Source organism: Schistocerca cancellata, chromosome 5, assembly GCF_023864275.1.
Source record: "Schistocerca cancellata isolate TAMUIC-IGC-003103 chromosome 5, iqSchCanc2.1, whole genome shotgun sequence".
Lineage (NCBI taxonomy): Eukaryota > Metazoa > Arthropoda > Insecta > Orthoptera > Acrididae > Schistocerca > Schistocerca cancellata.
In genome coordinates, this window is record NC_064630.1 from 361,674,452 (window position 1) to 361,696,270 (window position 21,819).

A 21,819-nucleotide genomic window follows, 5' to 3' on the forward strand; every position below is an offset into this window, starting at 1 on the left:
AAAAAAAAACCAGAATGTGTGGCTATAGTGACCACCGACATCCGGTATGCCGAGCGCTGTTGGCAAGCGGGGTGCACTCAGCCCTAGTGAGGCAAACAGAGGAGCTACTTGATTGAGAAGTAGCGGCTCCGGTCTCGTAAATTGACATACGGCCGGGAGGGCGGTGTGGTGACCACATGCCCCTCCATATCATCATCCAGTGATGCCTGTGGAATGAGGATGGCACGGCGGCCGGTCGGTTCGTTGGGCCTTCCAAGGCCTATTCGCACGGAGTTTACTTTAATTTAGTGACCACCGAAGATGCTTTAGAATAAATCGAAACGCGTTTGGCCTTAATTATACTTTATTTCAGTCTCAAAATATGATATTCAATCCAAACAATTTGTAAAAAATAGATAACTGACTTGAAATGCTAGTGTTGCATTCTTCCATTCTTCCGAAAGCTGGTTGTTCGGAAATGGGATACAACACAGTGACCACAACAGGAACAGAACATGGAAGTATACCCTACTGCTGGTCGAGCTAAATTCTTCCGTTACTTGATTTAGTAGTTGTCAGGTTCAGAGTTGTTGCTGGGCGGCAGATAAGTTTGGTGATTGCGGACCGTGGCAATATGAAGCATAATGTGACAGAATAATTTGCGTTACACTAAAAAAATTGATCGGACTTCGTGACAAGAAATCTCGACTGCATGGTTCGATTTTTATAAAGGGAAAATCTGCACATGATAGCGCGCTTAGTGCACAAAACGACACGTCACCATACCAATCGCTTTCCAACTTGACCGGAAGATGAAACCTTAAAAGAAACTTTACATATTATCAGTAAAGGATAGTGGTATCACTGTCCGCATCTCGTGGTCGTGTGGTAGCGTTCTCGCTTCGCGCGCCCGGGTTCCCGGGTTCGATTCCCGGCGGGGTCAGGGATTTTCTCTGCCACGTGATGACTGGGTGTTGTGTGATGTCCTTAGGTTAGTTAGGTTTAAGTAGTTCTAAGTTCTAGGGACTGATGACCATAGATGTTAAGTCCCATAGTGCTCAGAGCCATTTGAACCATTTTTAGTGGTATCATTTGTGATAAACAAAACATATATTAAGTCAGATACTACAATTATCATTGTAAATTTACAACGAGCAAGAAAATGGCGTGCCTATATCATGCAGGAGGAAAGAAGGCAGATAAAAATCAGGAGATGACTCAATTATTTTTTAAAATTGGAGCTCGAAAATGGTGACGAAGATACTTGCGTGTTTGTAATGTACATAGTCCGGTCATATTGATGGGACCACCGCCAGTGTTCGACGTTAACAAGCAATATCCACTCACAGACGTCAGGCGGCAACACTAGCAGTGGAGTGTATACAAAATGTGTCGAGGGGACGCGGAAAACAGTGCAATTTTTGTTGTAATGCGGAAACGAAGCGATTTACCTGACATCCAAAAGGGCATAATCATTGGCTTTCAGGGCAAGGGTGGAAGCATTTCCGGAACCGCTAAGTCTGTAAACTGTTCGCGCGCCGCCGTGTTTAAAGTATACCAAATACGGCAAAATAACGCTATGCAAAGGGGCGTCAAGGCACCTGCGGTGCCCCACGAGCGCATAGATGAGTGCGGGCGAATAGGAGTGCAATCGTTGAGCAACTAACCTCCAAGATGAACCAAGGGGCTCCCAACAGTGTCTCCTCTACGACCGTTCAGCGAACATGGCTGCGTATGGTCTCTACGGCATGTGTCAGATTCATGGACCCACGCTGACTGCTGTTCATCGGTGACGAAGGCTGGAACGTGCAACTGATCATCCACTGAGTGACGACAGGTGGCCTTTTCAGATGAATCATGTTTTATGCTCCATCGGTAGATGGGCGTTGGCGTATACGGCGTGAAAGTCTGCAATCAAACACCCTGCAAGAATCGTCGGAAGGGTCTAGGCCGGAAGAGAGAGTGTTATGATGTTTTCGTCATTCTTAAAGGCAAGTGGATCAGCACGAGTATGCATGTATCCTTGGGGGCCTTGTCTACCCCTACATGTTCTCTGTTTTTCCTCGACACGACGGCATCTACCAGCAGGAAAGTACAACGTGTCAAACAACTCGCGGTGTGTATGTGGGGGTTCAAGAACACCAGGATGACAATGATTTTATCTTGGAACTCTTCCATTTGGTCCGTGTTTGCATAGAGAAACAGTAATATCAGAAATTGGGTCCGCCTTGCTGCGAAACACCTTGTTATTCGTTTATTTCTTTGTTCTCCCAAAGTAGTTTCGGCGACAAATATCACCATCATCAGTGGGGTTTTTAACTAAAACATGCAGAAAATATCATGATTATACACACACAGTAGCACATTATTACATTTATTACTATTCGGTTTTTGAGATATAGTTTACTATGGATTCTTTCATACTACTTTATTTATTGTATGTTTTAAGCAATTATTGTCGCTGTTTGCGACATATTTTCTGTGTGATTTTTACTGTTGCCGTTTTTTACTTAGCGAAAATCATGTCATCTGCAACCGTGTGAGCGGCTGTTAGTAAACGAAATACTAAAAGGTGAACTTCGCATGTCAGCAGCATATACTTGGTGTTGTGGAAACTAGATATTTGGTGTGTACTGAGCTGTTACTTAGCTATTCGTGTACTCAGGTTCGTTGCATGGTATGTAGCTGCTTTTATACACAGAAAAACAAAACTTTCGCACTTTGTTTCTGCGCTACAGTTTTTCATAGCCTTTCTCGCCACATGCGATACACCTCTCGCGACACACGCGAACAGCAAGATGGCGTAATATTCTGGATCAGAAACCAAGTGCGAAAGTTTTGTTTTTCTGTGTATAAAAGCAGCTACATACCATCCAACGAACGTGAGTACACGAATAGCTAAGTAACAGCCCAGTACACATCAAATAACTAGTTTCCACAACACTACCACAACCCCAAGTATATACTGCTGACATACGAAGTTCACCTTTTAGTATTTTGTTTACTAACAGCCGCTCACATGGCTGCAGATGACATGATGTTCGCTAAGTAAGAAAACGTCGACAAAAAAAAAAAAGCGTACAGAAAATATGTCGCAAACAGCGACAATAATTGCTTAAAACATGCTGTAACATACAATAAATAAGGTAGTATGAAAGTATGCATAGAAAACTGTATTTCAAAAAAACGAATAGTGAAAAATGTAATAATGTGCTACTGTGTGTGTATAACCATGCTATTTTCTGCATGTTTTAGATTTAAAAACTCCACTGATGATGGTGATACTTGTCGCCGAAACTACATTGGGAGAATAAGGAAATAAACGAGTAACAAGGTGTTTTGCAGCAAGACGGGCCCAATTTCTGATATTACTGTAACACCAGGATGAATTTACTGTACTGCCCTGGCCACCAAAATCCCCGGATGTAGGCCCAATCGAGAATCTGTGGGACCACCTCGATCATTCTGTCCGTGCCATGGATCCTCAACCGAGGAAACTAAAGCAGCTAGCCACGGAACTGGAGTCGGCATGCCTCCAAATCCCTGTCGGTACCTTTCAGAACCTCACTGACTCTTCTTGTACGTCTCGCAGCTGTCCGAGCTACAGAAGCTGATTATCCAGACTTTTGACAGGTGACCGTAGTGATCTGACTGGGCAATGGATTTCACTGTTGTGGAGAAGTCTGCATTAAGCATCCATTTGCGACCACTGCTACGGCCGCTGGTGATAGAGAGATCCTCTTGCATGGAGAAGAAAGATTCCGGTGAAGGCTTCAAGAGACTCGAATCCCACTGAGACTGTAGCAGAGAGCCTCGCGTGACCGTTTTTATTCCTTATGTGTAATCGCAATATGAGCAACGCTCTTCTTCGATGGTGCCCGTGTACTTTTACTGCGCACTGATGTCTTGAAAAAATTCACTGTGCCTGGCTAACAAGTACGCTGCATTCTATCGTGAGGTAAACGAATATCTGTGAAAGATTTTACACTCTCCAAGATGCGATTTAAATTTACTTCTGCAAATGACCACAAGTCGTTTCTGCGAGGAAGGCGATGTATGTCGGTGACGATACGTCTATAGACATCGGCAATTTGATATCCACTGCTGCAATAGTCCTTCTATACGAGGGTTGGAACTTTAATAGTGGATATTACTTATTTACAGCTCGTACAAAATAGATACGTGTCTAGGCTGTTCATTTTAAGAACACAACCTACGGCCAGAATGAGATTTTCACTCTGCAGCGGAATGTGCGCTGATATGAAACTTCCTGGCAGAGTAAAACTGTGTGCCGGACCGAGACTCGAACTCGGGACCTTTGCCTTTCGCGGGCAAGTGCTCTACCAACTGAGCTACTCAAGCACGATTCACGCCCCGTCCTCACAGCTCACAGCTTTCGAGTCTCGGTCTGGCACACAGTTTTAATCTGCCAGGAAGTTTCAACCTACGACCAGCTTGGAGACAGAAGTGATGACACTTTCTGCAGGACCTGACTATCATTTTGCAGGACAATGCTCAAGCACGAACAGTGCAAGCTGTGGAAATACGGAAGCGTCCAATCCAACCCGTCGGCTTTGACCCATGACGTCACAAATATGGCGGAAACGACCATAAACGACAATTCCAATATGGCGGATATAAAAACGTTGCATACGTATCACAAAGACGAAAACACATAGAAAAACAACACACACAAAGGTTTCACAAGAACAATCTGCTAACATTGATAGCAAACAAAGATAATAATAAACAAGAAACTCCCAACCTAACCTCGTATTCAGGGCTACGCTACAGATCAATGTGTAGGTCAATCAAAAGAAAAAAAAAAGAAACAAATAAAAAAAAAAGAAAAAAACAATATTGATTCATTAGACATAACGAGTAGCGACAAAACATATAGACCATAAAGATTGAACAATCTAATGGCAAACTGATAAGTCAACGAGGCAACATCTACAAACACGCCACACTCACAAACCAAACTCCGCGCCGTAATGACGTCACACACCACAACACCATTACGTCACGGGTCGAAGCCGACGCCTGAGATCGGATGTTTCTGTTGACCCCAAGCTGTTACTGATTTATTTGACTGATGGGGCTGCTGAGTGCTATACCACCTACTACACTCCCCTGACTTAAGCCCTCGTGAGTTCAACTCGATTTCTAAACTGAAGGAAACATTTAACGGCATTCGCTTCAGAACTGCTACAAATTCGTCAGGCAATAGACCGCGCCGCTCGATCTGTCAACACAAATGGCACTGCTAAGAGTATTCTACGACTTCCACAACGCTGGCAACGGGTTATGCACAATGCTGGTGACTACTTTGAAGGTCAGTAAAACTTTGAAACACACATCTATTTTGTACGAGCTGTAAATAAATAGTTACCTCTATTAATGTTCCAACCCTCGGAGAGTGTCCCACGCATTATGATCTTGAGTGATACGCTGCAAATGGTGTTGCCGTACGTTTCTTAAACCGATCCACCCACATTCCACTAGATCTTACATAGAGCGCTGTGCAGATACACCTTCTGACATCCACAGTAATAATTCCTTTACTCATAAAAGCTCGCACCGGTGAGTATTTCAACAGGTATATCAGTTGACATTATTATTTTGATTAGTAGTTTAACGATGATATCAATATTTACACACAGTCCTTAGTAATTGGACTGCCAACATGTTGGCTGGAATGTAGAGCTTCATGCTGCTTTTACCCACAATTATAGGTACATCTTATTTTCGTTGTACCAGCAGTAGTGTTATATCTGAATAATTCCTGTTTCTTTTGTATTAACAGCTGTTACTTATGTTATTACCGATACTACACAAAACAACATGAAGGCTAGTCTACGACACTCTTTTCCTTTGGAAACGTCGCCCCACGTTTGTGTTTCACATCGACATAAATTACGTATGTTACGAAGTTAGTGAATCTTTCAACATTTCTCTCAAATTTTCAGAGCGTTTGTTTTAATTTGAGACAACTAAATATCCTGGGAACGGCACATAGTAAGGCAAAAATGTTCCAGGTGCAAAGTTAATATTAGTAAAAGGACATCTGTCCCTTCTACAACTGGCCACCTTCTAACCGTTCCTCCTGCGTGGGCGGGATCAACATTTTTTTAAATGGGAACTCCCCATTTTTATTCATATTCGGATTATACTCCAAAAATTACTCAATCCATTGTTTTCCAGTTGTGGTAGACGACGATGTATCGAAAAAATACCATACTTATCTGTTTTTGCACTTAAGAACTGACGCATTTCTTTCTACATTTCATTTACCATGTAAATGTAAATCTGTGTGCTCTAACGCTTGTTATTTGTGTTCGAAATTTACATCAGTGTTGCAAATTTGATTGCACAGAATAATATGGTCAGCCGTTTCAATGACTGCTTAGAAACTATGTTCAGCGTGATCCAAGAACGACGACGTGGACGTAATAGTTTTCTGTTCCGATCGGGATACTTGATTTCGGTGAGTCCCCTTCCTCTCACCAGTGGGGTGCTTGATTTCCGAGAGTATCCTTGGTAGGTGCGCCTGTCACTATCATTTGCGACCAGCGCGACAGTTATGGCGGTTCGATGGAAACACACACCGAAATCAGTCACCCTGATGGTGGTGTTCGAGGGCATCCGTGAAATCAAACATTCCGATGATTTGGGAACTCACCACAATCAACCTCGTAGGGAACCATGCAAGTAGCTTATCTGCTGGAAACGTTAATGTCTGTAAAATCACATTTGCAACACTCAAGTAACACTAGAACAACAACGTCAACGGTTAGAACACAAAGGTTTACATTTACATCGTAAATGAAATGTAGAATCAAATTCGTCGGTTATTAATTGCAAAAACAGGCACACTTGATATTTATCGATTACAGCTCCATATACCATGAATGGGGAACAATGGTTTGAGCAAGCGGTTTTCCATTTGACAGTACAAAGATGGCCACGTCTAAGCAGGAGTAGTGGTTAGGAGGTGGCCAGCTGTAGTACAGACTGAAATATTATCTTTTCACCTAGAACATTTTTTTTGGTACCACGCGTTATTTTCAGCATATTTAGTTGCCTGAAATTAAAATACACACCCTGCATGTACAAATACTCAATGTAACGCTTGTTACATTGAGAAGTATATAAATGTTAAGATTATTTTAAATTGTGACGAACACCCACGCAGTTGATGCCCGAGATACATTAAAAACATTTGGGAGTATGTAATATATGACAACTTTGAACGACAGAAAACTGTAACGTCTGAAACGTATTAAGAATATGTCAGACTATGCTCTATTAATGTGGCCATGCTTGGCCTGTACGTTCTGTTGTTGTGTCTTCAGTCCGAAGACTGGTTTGATGTAGTTCTCCACCTACTCTATCCTATGCCAGCCTGTTGATCTCGGAATAAGTACTGCAACCTATATCCTTTTGAATCTGCTTATTGGATTCATCTCTTGGTCTCCATTATCACCCCCGCCCCCCCTCCCCACACTTCCCTCCAATAATAAACTGGCGATAGCTTAATGTCTCAGGACGTTTCCTATCAACCAATCCCTCTTTCTGTTTCGGTTGGGCCACAATTTTTTTTCTCCCCAAAACTATTCAATACCGCATCATTAGTTACTTGATCTATCTATTTAATCTTCAGCATTCTTCTGTAGCACCACACTTCAAAAGCTTCTATTCTCGTCTTGTGCAAACAGTTTATCCATGTTTCACTTTCACACATGGCTACACTCTAAAAAAATACTTTCATACGAGACTTCCTAAATTCTTTATTCGATGTTAAAGTGCTCTTCTTCAGAAACACCTGGTTTTCCATTACCAGTCTACATTTTTTGATCTCTCTACTTCGGCCATCATTTCTTATTTTTCTGCCCAAATAACAAAACTCATATACTGCTTTAAGTGTCCCGTTTCCTAATACAATTCCCTCAGCATTAACTGATTTAATTCGACTGTATTCCGTTATCCTTCTTTTGCTTTTATTGACCTTCATCTTATATCCTTCTTTCAAGACATTGGCCATTCCATTTAACTACTCTTCCAAGTCATTAACTGTCTGTGACTGAATAATAATGTCATCGGCAAACATCAGAGTTTTTATTTCTTCTCACTGAACTTTAATTCCTTCTCCAAATTTTTCTTTGTTTGCCTTTACCGCTTCCTCAAAGAACAGATTGCATAACATCCCGGATAGGCTACGATACTGTCCCAACCCCTTCTCAACCACTGCTTTCCTTTAAAGTTTCTCGACTCTTACAACTGCTGGCTGGTTTCTGTACAAGTTGTAAATAGCCTTTCGCTCGCTGTATTTTACCCCTGCTACCGTCAGAATTTCAAAGAGAGTACTCCAGTCAACATTTTGAAAAGGTTTCTCTAAGTCATCAGTGATAGAATCCGTCACAGTTGTAAAAAATATTTATTTCTTAAAAGGAAAGCAGAACGCGGTTTCAGAACATGTGTCCCCTCTTCAGGTGCATATTAAAATGTGAGTCCTCAAAGGATGCATAACTGACGTTAAAGGAGATTACTCTATTGTAACATATTTTAATCTCAGTTATGCATCCTTTGCGGACTCACATTTTAATATGCATCTGAAGATAACGCACATTTCCTGAAACCAAGTTGTGTTTTCCTTTCTAGAAGTAAATAATTTTTACGACCGTAGCGGGCTTTATCACTGATGATGAATAACAATCGTGGATGTCCCGTGAACAGAAGCGTGTGTCTTTCTCTAAGTTTGCAAATGCTGTAAACGTAAGTTCGCCTTTTCTTAACCTATAAGTCGTAGAGTAAGTATCGCCTCGCGTGTTCCTACATTTATCCGGAATCTTTCTCGAGATCGCCTTCTACCAGTTTTTCCATTCTTCTGTAAAGGTTTCGTGTTAGTATTTTGCAACCATGACTCATAACACTGACAGTTCGGTGATATTGACACTTGTCAACGCTTGCTTTCTTTGGTTCCTAGTCTACGAAACGTAAATTACGAGGCCCGACTTCAGCAGACGAAAATTCAAGCCAGGTGCAAGCCTACTGGCGTGGCTGCAGCGTACTTAATAGGTTAGAGCGGTTTCCATAATTTGTTTATTCGCGGATGCGGACAGATAACTTGCGGATCAGCTGTAGATGCAGACAGCATCTCTCTTATTCGCACTGGCCTGGTCTCAGTAATGATCTGTTTTTGTATGTTCTGTATCCAGCAAAGAACTTCCGTGCTCGTTTTTCCATTTATTCACCTGACTTCGTGTACCCGCCCATCACGAATTCATTTACATTTCAGTCATAATTACCTCTTACACATCAGTCTGTGGCGATACACATAGCCTGCCCCCTCTTTACCCCCCGCCCCCCTTCCCCTCACGCCGGTAGGGTATTTGACTGTTTTTTGGAAATTGTCTTAAATGATTAATTATGTCATTTGATACTCTTGACATGTTTTTTTCTACTTGAATTTCAGTATTCTTTTATAAAAACGGAAATGAAATTCAATTAATTTGAAAGCCCGCTAAAACAATGCATTCGAATCAAGTGATGCCAGTGACGTCATTGTCTAGCTCGCTGCTCATACTGTTATAATCCTATTTAACAGTGTTGTCTTGTTTTGGAATTTACGTTTCGGAAGACGGGTTACAAATGGTGTGTAGTACCGTACTGTACAATTACATCTATAAAAACTCCTGAAAAGTTGTTTTTGAGTGTTCCCGAGAATGAGAAGATGCGCAAAATGTGATTGCACTGTACCTGCAAGTTGCCTCCACGTGACGCACAAATTCACTAACTTAATTAAAAACGTGTTGCACTGTGAAGTTAACATTAACTTACTTCCGAGCTACGCTCTCCCACAGTTACTACGAAGGATAGCATCACTCAAGGAGATTAAATTCCTAGTGAAAATTGTCGTTCTATCCAACTGCACGTCAACTACTCGTTAGCTCAGTTCTGAGAGTGGCAGACCGTCGAATTTTACAAGATAATGCTCATAGGTCGCTGGTTCGAATCTAACCCGAAAGAACGTTTTAACTTATTTGCAAAACGACTCGACATTCCTTTCATATGAAAATCAAGTCACAATTACAAAATTTCACCTTACCGATCAGGAACAGAATATTTTCTAGTTAATGTGACCAAATACTTTTTACTTTATTAGAAACAGTATTTTTATCTTTGTACTGACAAGCTAGGATTCTTATTGTATAAACTTTTTCAGTTTCATCATTTTACTTAACGATGAAGTAAGTCTGCTCCAGACGCTAACGTTAGTTTACACTCAATAACATCACAGCTCATACGTTTGTGTCACCTGCATGTTGTACACGCTTTATATTTCTCCATATAACCTAATGGTCGTACATCTCGTCGTACTGTGGGAGTATGGTGATACCTTCACTACCAGCAATGCTTTCCAAAAAAGTGAATTATTTGTTCGCAGAATAAATGCATTTATCCTATGTTGTCCACTTCTCAGACTAACTCTAATGTGAAGCTATATATCATACATTCCAAGTTTAAACAACTGCTACAATCATTTCTTGGTAACGCTGTTTTAGTATTTCATGTAAAACTTTTAAAAATACATGCCCGTTCCAAGATTCGAATATGTGACCTCTTTATCTGCAGTCGGGTGGGCTATCCGTTGCGCCACTGAACGGCTGTTGGATGCCTCATCTCTGCTGAGTATCTTCTACAGACGAAATCAGCACTAAGTTTTGCCAAGAATAATTTTATTGTGCTTTGGGTCGTAGCTCATGGCTGATAGTCGTCAATCTAGTTGTAAAATATGGACTCATTTGCAAAAATTCTACAGTGCCTTACTTTTGAGCGAGCTTAATGATGTTACAGGGAGCAGGGAAAAGAATGTCTGTCGTTGCACATATCATTGCTCTAAATGGGTGGAGTATAAACACTTCTACTTTCGCAAGGCTTACACTATCAGCGTTCGCAAAATCCCTTTCTATTGCTACTTGAAAGTTGTAATTGCGTTTTCCATCACTAAATAGATAAACCGATTGCAGAAAAAGTACGTAAAAACCTCGTAACCTCAGCTAACGCTACCGTAATACACGTATAGCTTCGTCTTGCTCCTAGTATGTGACGACACCAGAACATCAGCCAATAACAGAGCGTTTTCGATCAAATGAACAAATCTTGATATTTAATGATTTTTAAGCTTTAATTACATAAAAATAAAACATATTTTGTGAGAATATTGACCATAAATGCTGTTTAAATGTTATAATCAATCAGAATAACGACAATCCGAACTATATTTTTAACGTAGAAAAAAAGCCTGTTATTGCAAGTGGAACCCACATAAAGTGATACCGTAACGTGTGACCTTGTAAGCGTGTGACTCTTCCCTGCTTACAGGCATGAATCAAACAGTCAATTTGAAAAACGATTAATCAAACCTTATCACGGGGATGAAAGTAACAGGAAGCTCCGTAACACGTTCATGACAATAGGGCCCAAAATTTGACTCATTAATTGAAATGTTTTCTGTATTTAATGTTTACAAACACAGGAAAACGAATATCAAGCAGCGATATCAGGAGGACTATAACAAAGAAGCTACTATAGAATTCCGAAGAGCAAGGGAGAGATCGAGAGAGAGAGAGAGAGAGAGAGAGAGAGATATGCGATGAGTAGAACAGTCGAGCATCATGCGTTGCCTAGCCTGTAGGCGTCATGTAGACGGTGGTCGGTGATTGGCCTCCGATTGCGTGAATCACGTTTATCGTTTACGTCTCGCGAATAAAGGCGATACTCGCTTTTCAAAGTGGTACTCCTGTAACAGCGTGTGGCCTTAGAGCCAGACTTCTCAAAATCTAAGGTCCCTTCAGACGTTAGGTGGTGACCGTTTACTAGCCAGAATCAATCAACTATACGATGGAATCGTGCACATTACCACAGGCAGGTCTGTCTGCTACCAGCACTTGACATAAAGTGTCCAGAATCGGTCCCTTGGGCTCTTCACTCGAAAAGCCTGGTCTCCACTTGACTTCCATAGTGTTCCACTATTGTCCGCTTTTCCACTGGCTGAAGGTCTTCCCCACAAAAATACATCATTCTTAAGCTCAGCAGACAAGATCTGACTCAACATGACCACATTTCTGCACTAAACTAACATATTACAACAATATTTAAATAAAAGAAATGTTGCGAACGTTTGGTCACACTCAGATCGTCCACCATAATCTAAATAAAACTTTTTTTATTAATAAGTAAGCCAGCATTCTTGCACAAGTGAGCTCATGATAAATAACAACATAATGTCATTAAATAATGCTTAAACAATTACTTGTGCCTTGTTGACAGAAGCATCTTTTGGTTCTCTTTTCAATTATGGTGTTGGCTAACATACATGATTGGCCACTTTTAAATTAGCACAATTTCTTATTAGCACTTGCAATCAATATTTAAGTAAAGTTACTGGTAAAATAATAAAGTGTTCTTTAAATGGCTCTGAGCACTATGGGACTTAACATCTGAGGTCATCAGTCCCCTAGAACCTAGAACTACTTAAACCTAACTAACCTGAGGACATCACACACATCCATGCCCGATGCAGGATTCGAACCTGCGACCGTAGCGGTCGCGCGGTTACAGACTAAAGCGCCTAGAACCGTACGGCCACACCAGCCGGCCATTCATTAAATAGCTGCACAAGTATAGCAATATATGGGGTATTTAATTTGCTGTGTACGAGTGGAGAATATGATGTTACAAACATTTGGGTGATAAAAAAGATATAAAAGACATCAAAAGTCAATAAGTAACACAGATGCATATGAGTGGTTTTCAGGGATGATAGCTATTGTGCAATACTATGGTCTGAGATATCGTTTGTTGATATGGAATGAAGAGTTGAAAAATTGTTAATTCAGAGTTTCATTGTGATAATGTTATTCGCTGTGAAATATTATGTTCTGTAGTTTTATAGATATTGAAATATTGGTGTGACATTGGATGCGGCTCATTTATGTGAGATTGCCGATATATTCAGATTTGCTTTAGTACTTGACATGAATTATCAGTCTCAAAGAGTTATAAGCTATCTTTAAGACTGTCTGACATCCGGCATGTCTTTGAACGTTGTCTCCTGCACAAAGGCCATGCGAGCGATAGCCGCTCAAATTCCGCGTACTGGGATTTTCCCTATTTCCGGCGACGCTGTTAGCCTTTGTACCTGAACGCGCTCGTACCGGTCACCTTGCCGGAAGCCGGTATTGCCGCGGCACACCCTGAGACCTGGGCCCGCTGGCGCTTAAAAGCACTCCGTCTTCAGGCCACGAGTGGCCTACCGGGACCATCCGACCGCCGTGTCAACCTCAGTGGAGGATGCGCATAGGAGGGGCGTGGGGTCAGCACAGCGCTCTCCCGGTCGTTATGATGGTATTCTGGACCAAAGCGGCTACTATTCGGTCGAGTAGCTCCTCAATTGGCATCACGAGGCTGAGTGCAGCCCGAAAAATGGCAACAGCGCATGGCGGCCCGGGTGGCCACCCATCCAAGTGCCGGCCACGCCCGACAGCGCTTAACTTCGGTGAGCTCACGGGAACCGGTGTAGCCACTGCGGCAAGGCTGTTGCCCCCACTGGCGCTTAGCCGTACAACAAATTCATCTTACCTTGTAGCGAGTGGCTGAGTGTGGGGACGCCAATGTACGGGCGCGTAATTTCCCGTGATGAATCAGTGGTGGATCATCAATACACAAAAAGTTATGATTGTCTTTTTTTCTGTTCAACCTCAACTCTCCCAACTACCCGACGGTCTTTGAACCAATTTTTCATCAAACTTTTTTTCTACTTGCAGCAAAGTAGAGCAATTACCACAGCAACAGCGTCTTTATTGTCCAACATTCCGAACGACAGTATTATTGCACAATATTATTGACAATATCATTGGGTAGCCTGAGTAGAATGTCAATAATATTACACAATATTATTGTTTAATATTGTTGAACATCCAGGGCCCGCTGTACAAAAGAGCTCTTAGAGAATTGTCCATACCTGTTAGGCTACTATTACCTGGCTGTTTCCAACCGACAGTTACTTCCCAGGACGGTATCTTTATGCTCGTGGTGTCCTTCAAACCATGTAGCCTCTCAAATGGTCATAGACATCTTTGTGACCGCCACTAATTACTGTTTGAAAGGCAGTCCAATAAAACTAAACTGCCCCACAATTTTTCCCACTTTTCTGTTTGTGTTCTTTGGTGTACACCATTCATTGTTTCCAAATGACCTAAACAGCCAATCCCGTCATGAGGCTCTATGTTTTCACTGTAACCTCTACCATTTCCTTTTGGAAGTGTTGATAATCAACTATTTTATTTTAATATCTTTTGATTTTCTGCTTTACATTCAGCAGGGCCTATTAAGTCCTTTCATACTTCTTGAAATTATTCTGTACTAGAGACAAAGAGTAGAAGTCATCAACAGAACGACGGTGGGTAAGGATATCCCATTACCACATATTCCTTCGTTATAGCTGTTTAGGGATTAGATAACTTTCTCTATGATTGGTTAGAATGTTTTTGCTGACATTTAACGTTCTTGGTTCTTTCCTCGTTCAATTTCGAATTTTACACCGTACCGATAACTTCCAGTTGTTGTGTTAGCAAAACATGCGTGAAAAGTGTCTGTACAGTATCCATATCGGATATTCAGTCTGTAGCCAGCTGTCAAAAGAGTCACAGTGGCTTGGTAATATTGGTGATTATTTATTTTGTGTAAAGATTGAATTTCTATTAAATTTTGGTATAAACAAGAAATAAAATGCAGCAACGTTTTACAGATGTTGAATACTGCTGTCGGTGAGTCTGCTACAAGCGAACCAAGTGTTTACCAGTAGTATAAGCGTTTTGAAGCAGGCCGTGAAAGCGCTGAAGATGATGTGCGCCCTGGACGCCCCAGCACATCAGACGATGTAATTGTGGGGAAAGAGAAGGAAATGAGTATGAACGATCGCCGAGTCACAGCCGGAAAATTCACTGGTGATTACAACATATCAGTTGACTCATTCAATGAAATGTTTTCGGATGTCTTGAGTAAGAAACGTGTAGCAGCAAAATTTGTTCCAAAATTGTTGAGTTTCGATGAAAAACAGTCGGCAATGCAAGTTGCTCCGAAGTCGCTCCATGAAGTCAATAACAATGCAATACTACTGGAACATAACAGGTGAAGAAACAGATGATGAAACGCGGTTTACGGATATGTCCTCGAAAATGAGGCTCAATCGTACCAGCGTAATCGTAGAGGACTACCATAAGACCGAAGAAAGCTCGACAAGTGCGGCAAAATACGGAGATTAAGCTCACGTTTCTTCGAACTGAAGGGCATAGTGCACCATTACTTCCTGCCACAAGGTTATAGAGATCTTTTACAGCTGATTGCAGATCGATTCTACTGCCGCCGGTATACATTTTGCTCAAGGAACGCGAAGACAAGATAAGAGAAATTAGGGCTCGTACGCTGGCAAATGGAATGTAGCGCCAGCTCTAATTTTCCTCATGGCTGATGCAAGATGCCATGGAAGCGGGTCAGACTGGAGCGAGCCAGACGCAGTTACATCAGGGGCCACATGCTGATATGGCAAGTTCAGGTCCAAGGTGTCGAGACGATTACCACAAGCTAAAACTGAATGGAAGTGTCTGAGGCATAATAGCATTGCTACACCAGAAAGACAGAGCTGCTGCGGCATAGGTGACTTAGTTGGTTCGCGTCTGGGTCCCGGTCCTCTAGTGGTTTACGTGATAGAAGCAGGTGCTGCAGCAAAACAAGAACAGCCCAATTTGCCAGCCACTACTTCGGAGGGGGAATCTACGACAGCCTATGAGTCTACATGGCCACAGCCATTTAGCCTCCATCACTGATGCTGCAAATTTCTTACTGCCTGCCTCTGCTCATGTAGGCAGACACTGATGCTGCTGCGATCTGTCTCATTTGCACTGGATCCTCGGCGTGATTCATCACGCCTCAGTGCGCCTCGTTCAGTGCAGCTAGGCTGCCTTCAGTCTACCGTGCGAGCTAACTACTTGCCGCCCGTTGCTGTGGTTAGCGTCATTGAGGGGTCGCTATAGCAATCACTCTAATGACCTCTCGACGCTGCTGACGGTCGGTTGCACCTCTTTACAGGCCGGCTACAACTTTAGTCTTCGGACGTTAACTTCTCAGACTATCGATAAGGTTGTTGTAAAGTGCTGAGTAATAAATGAAAGACCTAACAATGAGGTTTTCATTTTGATACGTCGGCCGACTACCAGGCATCCACCTACACTGGAGTATTGCTACCCCATCCAGGATGGTGTACTACTGGCTTACTGACGCTAGCAATTCAGTTCCACCATCGTTACAAGTGGTAACAGAAGTGGGCACTACAGCATCAACCAACGCCAATACTGTCATCTGCAGCTGCAGACAGGACCTCGTCTTCAGCCGCAGCTAAAAGCAGCGAGAAGGGCATTGGGTGAGTGGACTAATATTTTTCTTCTCTGGGGCGTGTGCAAGCAGATGAATGTGTGATGAGACTTAAAGGTGGAGATTGTGATGCTAGGGGAACTGGACGACTTGTGGCAATTCTGTGAAACACTTGGGTGCACTATTTGCAACTAGGGAGGTGCATGCATTGCGGCCTATTAGGCCACAGCACACCATGTGTCACACACACCATTCCTATGGTCATTTTGCTAAGCAGTAGGTGGAGTTGAAGTGACTGATGATTAGGCATAATGCGCAGAATACATATTCCAGTTGGCTATATTATTGCTGTTGTCTCTGTGTATTTCATTGTTTCACTTGTTTCGTGTTACGCTGTTTTGTTTCTGTTTGGTGTAATTTGATGACAACGGTTCCGCAATGTGAGTCTGAGACATGGAGTGTTTCAGAGCGAGAGGTGGTTAAATCCTTGTGAGACTGCACTGTTTGTTATGGGCAGTGTGTACGGTTGTGAGAGAAGCGTTTGGCTCATTGTTTTCAGTGCGTGTAATAGCCACTCAGGCAGGAAAATTAAGCTACAGTGAGAAATGTTACGACAGTATTACGTTTAAGTGCCCATGGTTTGTGTGACTGACAGTGTTGATCATGCCATTGTCGATACCACAGGATGGTTTCTAAATGCCTTCCATTTATGCTTGTATTGGAAGCCTGCACCAGCTGTCTATCGATTTTCTGGTCTAAGATTTTAGGAATCTGAGCATAATATGACACCAGATTCTTATCCTAATTCACACTGGAAACATTGGAAGTAGCAGGCAGCTTCCCCTGCTTCTCTACAACTGCCTATTTTCAATCTATGTATTTCTACTGCTTTCACATTCTTATTTAAGGACTTGCTAACGTCGAGATTTTTAAAAGAGTGAGCTCTAGTCATTTTACTAATTCCTGTAGGGGGAAAACGCAGTGAAGAAGACCTACCCCCTACAACAGTGATGAACTGCGCATGTATGAAGTGTGTTAGAAAAGTAATGAGACTGAAAACACTGCGAGCGATCTGGCAACGCTGTGTTGTTCTGCTGGTGTAGACCAGGTGTTCACCCCTTCCAGACGCTCAGGCCAAGTTTCAGCTCGGTATAGCCATCATGCGATTTTTGATAGCGCCATCAGTGAAGTTGTGTTTCATTGTGTATTTTGAAAATGGAACAGCGGAATTCAGAGTAACGTTACGCCATCAAGTTTTGCGTTAAATTTGGGGAATCCGCGAATGTGACCTTTATACAGTTGAAGCAGAGCTGTGGTGAACATTCCTTATCAAGAGCACACGTTTTTCGCTTTCACAAATCGTTTTTTGAAGGCCGAGAATACGATGAAGACGAATCTCGCTCTGCGAGACCTTCAACTTAATAAAACCACTAAAACGTCAAACATGTGCGTGCTCTTGTGAGATTGTTCCTCCAGGACAAACTGTCAACGAAGTGTTTCACAAATATGTCCTCGAAAGGCTCAGGAAAATGGTGAATCGCATGGGACTGGACATTCCAGACTAGTCGATGCTGCATTATGACAACGTTCCATGTCACACAGCCACTTCCATCACGGAATTATTGACCTCCAAAGGCATGCTTGTTTTTCCACAGCCCTCTATTCACTTGACATGAGGGCATGTGACATTTTCATTTCTCGAAATTGAAAAATGTCTTTAAAGGGCGTCATTCAAAAGAATGTGATCGCCATATTAAAGACCCTATCAATTGAAGTCTTTCAGTACTGCTACTAAGACTGGGAACAACGAACGCAGGGAAATGCTTGGAAAGGAACCATATTGTTGGTTAAAAAAATAAAAGCTTTGACTGATAAAAATTCAGTCTCCTTACTTTTCTCACATACCGCGTATCTTCATTCAGCACTGATTGCCAGCTGCTGCAACACTTTACAAGTTTTACGACGCAGGCAACACATTAGTCAGAGATGTTCGGAACTTGCTCGGTAAGTTGTCAGCTGATGGACTGAAAAGTAAAACTAGAATCCCTTGCTGAATCACATTCATCTCCAAATCTGCTACTATTTATGGTAGTAGACTGTTCTGCCAATTACAATGCGATAATTCTCAGATGAATTTTCAAATAGCCTAAAAGAGCCGTTAGTGTGAAATATCAGAAACTAAATTAACATCAAGTTGCGAGAACTCGAAGAATTGCATAAAAATTCTGCTCGTTTCTCACTTTAGTGAATCTCTTATTGTTATTTTTGATTCTGTCTTTCTTCAGCATATTGCAAACAGAAAATCTCATTCATCAGGCACTTTTCGCTTCTCTCGACAAAGCATTACCAGAAATTATATTGTAATTGTTGTAAACAGATAGTACTAACAACTATATGATCAGACTGGCACGGGTACTCGGTGGATGATGTGGTGTTATGCTATCTAATTGCTGTAAATGACGAAGCTCAGTCCATCTAGCGCTGATCGCGTAAGTAAAGGTAACATGGTGGCATCATCGCTAATGGCTTCTTATGAGCGACAACTCTGATTAGTTTCTACTTATTTCGTCTTGCTCTACAAGCTAGCACCCATGATGCACTGAGTGTGCGAACAGGAACACCCACCCTGCTACACAGCCGTTTGTTTACAATAATACCACCAATGTCGACGTTTGTTTCTCGGTTGCCATCTGATGATTATTTAGGTATCGTTAGTGAAATATTTACACTGTGGTTACGAAGAACAGCTTCTGCCTGCGGAAGGATAAATTATGTATCACTTATGACAAACAAACCGATTATCGCTGTCTCCCGAGATTCTGGGGCGTATACATTTGACTGTAATGATGGGTTCTATGGGCTGACTCATAAATAATTGAAGGTCTACGTGTCTCTTCTATAATAACACAAACATTTCTGAGTTAATTTATGAGAAACAGGAAATAAACCTTTCATGATGCCTTTGCAATGGAATAGTGGTAGAAAATAATTTTAATCATTTATTGTCTAACATACTTTCCCATGAAAATAAATCCAAGAAATTTTAATATCCGTTTTCTCTCCGTAAAATCCAAGATCTTAAATTTTTACAGAATATTTTCTAAATGGAGATAGTAAAAAAATGTAACACCTACAACGGTAGTACATGAATATTTGGATATTGAGCGTTCTGTGAGTGGCTTTATTACTGACAAGTGCTGACCGCAACGCATATACATTAGAAGTTAATAAAAGGTACATTGTAAAAGGCATAATTATATGTAGGTAATCAATTCTCATTCTCAGAAACTAAAATTAACAATACAGCCACTTATAAGTAACATGCCTAAGGGCTTCCTCACCAGTGACTTCTGTCGACACACAACTATCACATTAGTTCTCAGTATGATTTTTATAAACGCAATCACTACCTACAATACAAAACCAACTCTGTCACTTGTTGCAATTGTAACGTGACTTTCTTGTACAACCAATTATATTGCGTATTTGTGGATTTACTGTCGGTCCTTGTATCGATAAGTGATTTCTGCCGTCAAATCTGACAGCAGTAGGTGGCAAAGTTCTCATTGTCGCCCTGGATAGAGCTGTCAGAGGTGGTGGAAGTGGAGGCACATCATTTGATTCTTCAAAAGGTACATCAGTAACTTCTGTTTTGTTAGGCTATAGAAGGGGGACGTATAGCAGGTGTGGCTGAACATTGTATTTTCACCAGCCATTCCATGGATTACTGTGTAAAGTTAAGATGCTTGCCACAGCCTCACCGTACTGGGATTCAGTGATCAAGGAAGCCGTGGAAATGCAATTAATAATCTGCTCAACGAGACCAGGATCCCCAGCTCGACAAATCATGAAAGCCCCACATTTCACATCTGTGCTCTCAGTGGAAATATTCTGTCTTCATGGCATCCGTAATGAACAAAACACACTTCGTGAGCACTGTGGATTCGCTGATTCTGCTCTTGCTTTTGTTTACTCTTAGACACATCGAATTTAATGTATGACTGAGGCTACTGTTACAACAGTCTTATCTCTGACACATGCACATTTGCTCCTCAGTGTGTAAAATGATTTAAAAATTTGCAAGCGACTCGTCTTGAGAATGACTTGAAAGGTTGTCATCCGAAGTAGCACAGCATGAATGTAAGATATCCCGGATAGGCGCCCAAAACCTGGTGGAATATTCGATACGACGGGAAAACCCTAAAACAAACAGCGCGGCAAATGTTTGCGAATTTCTTGTACTGCTGCAACAAAAAATTGTGTCATTCGTTAGATTCCAACTCAACCTGCTTTTGCTAAGAGAAGGCGGATTGTGCAATATAACTGTGGATATGACCATGTGGTATGCGTACTGTAAGACCTTCGGTACGCACACCATCAGATTATTTGACTTGTCGTTCTAACGAAGTAGGCGAGTGTCAGCAATATGTCTCGTGGTCTTATCGTGGCGTGTTTATCTTCTGCCGTTAGGTCAGACGATAGAAATGCCACTTGCACGCTTAGAGTAGCAGATTGACGGTGACTAACTTTAAACAGAACTTGATTAATTTTCACACACATTTATTAAAATAATAACAAGCATAAAAATAACTTAACTTGGTTCTGGATGCTATTTACAATTGACAATCTGAAGTTCCGTTGGTCTTGGTACATTAATCTTATTCTCACATATCTCTGATACTTGACAAAAGTGTCTATACATTTATCTTCATGGCTATGTACAGGAACATGATAATCTTATTAGGCGCAGACTGAAACTTGACTACAGACTAATGCAGACTGATGCAGACTAGTATGGACTAATGCAAACTGACTAATCGGAGGTCTGTACACTCGTTATAATACCTCGCGAATTCAGGTATCACTGCGCGAGTGTGATCTGCGAGGAGAAAAGGTTCTACGTTAGCAGCAATCTCATTGGCTGCGTGACATATTAATACGCGGATCGGCGGAAGCAGAATTTAGACCGTCTCTAAGACAGCGCCATCTCATAGCGCTACGCCTGCGCTGTTGTGTTCAGCGGGGCGTGCTCTATTGGGAAAGTTGTGTATGCGCTGACTACGCAGAACTATGTACACAACATGACTCCACAATAATTCCTAACCAACAAACTGTAGACTACATTGGACAGGTTATGATTTACTGTTGGCTCGTCCTGCATTGCATTATCCAAAGATATAACAGGATCTTGTATACACCTTCCAATCAGCATCTAACTTGTGAAGAACTACCTTGAGCTCACATGATATCCACTTTTAGCAAAAACTCAGAAACACTACCTGAAGTGGAGAGGCCAGCTGCTCTTCGGTATTCGGAATATTCCCGCTTTACCCCTATAATTACATGAAGTTCCGGTATGTGGTGGCTCTCTATACAGCCTTCAAAACAGCTTCTGTAAGGGAGATG

General features: G+C 41.8%; 1 protein-coding gene and 1 pseudogene across 2 annotated transcripts in view; one reads left to right on the forward strand and one right to left on the reverse strand.

Annotated features, from left to right (window-relative positions):
- Positions 1–13,468: 13,468 nt before the first annotated feature.
- LOC126189291 (5S ribosomal RNA) lies at positions 13,469–13,586 on the reverse strand (annotated as a pseudogene).
- Positions 13,587–15,592: 2,006 nt separating this feature from the next.
- The window catches only part of LOC126187792 (uncharacterized), a 98,892-nt gene continuing 92,665 nt past the window's right edge, over positions 15,593–21,819 (forward strand). For both annotated transcript variants that reach the window (XR_007537794.1, XR_007537793.1), the window contains exon 1: positions 15,593–16,462. The gene's annotated coding sequence lies outside the window, so the exon portion shown is untranslated. The remainder of the gene's footprint in view (positions 16,463–21,819) is intronic.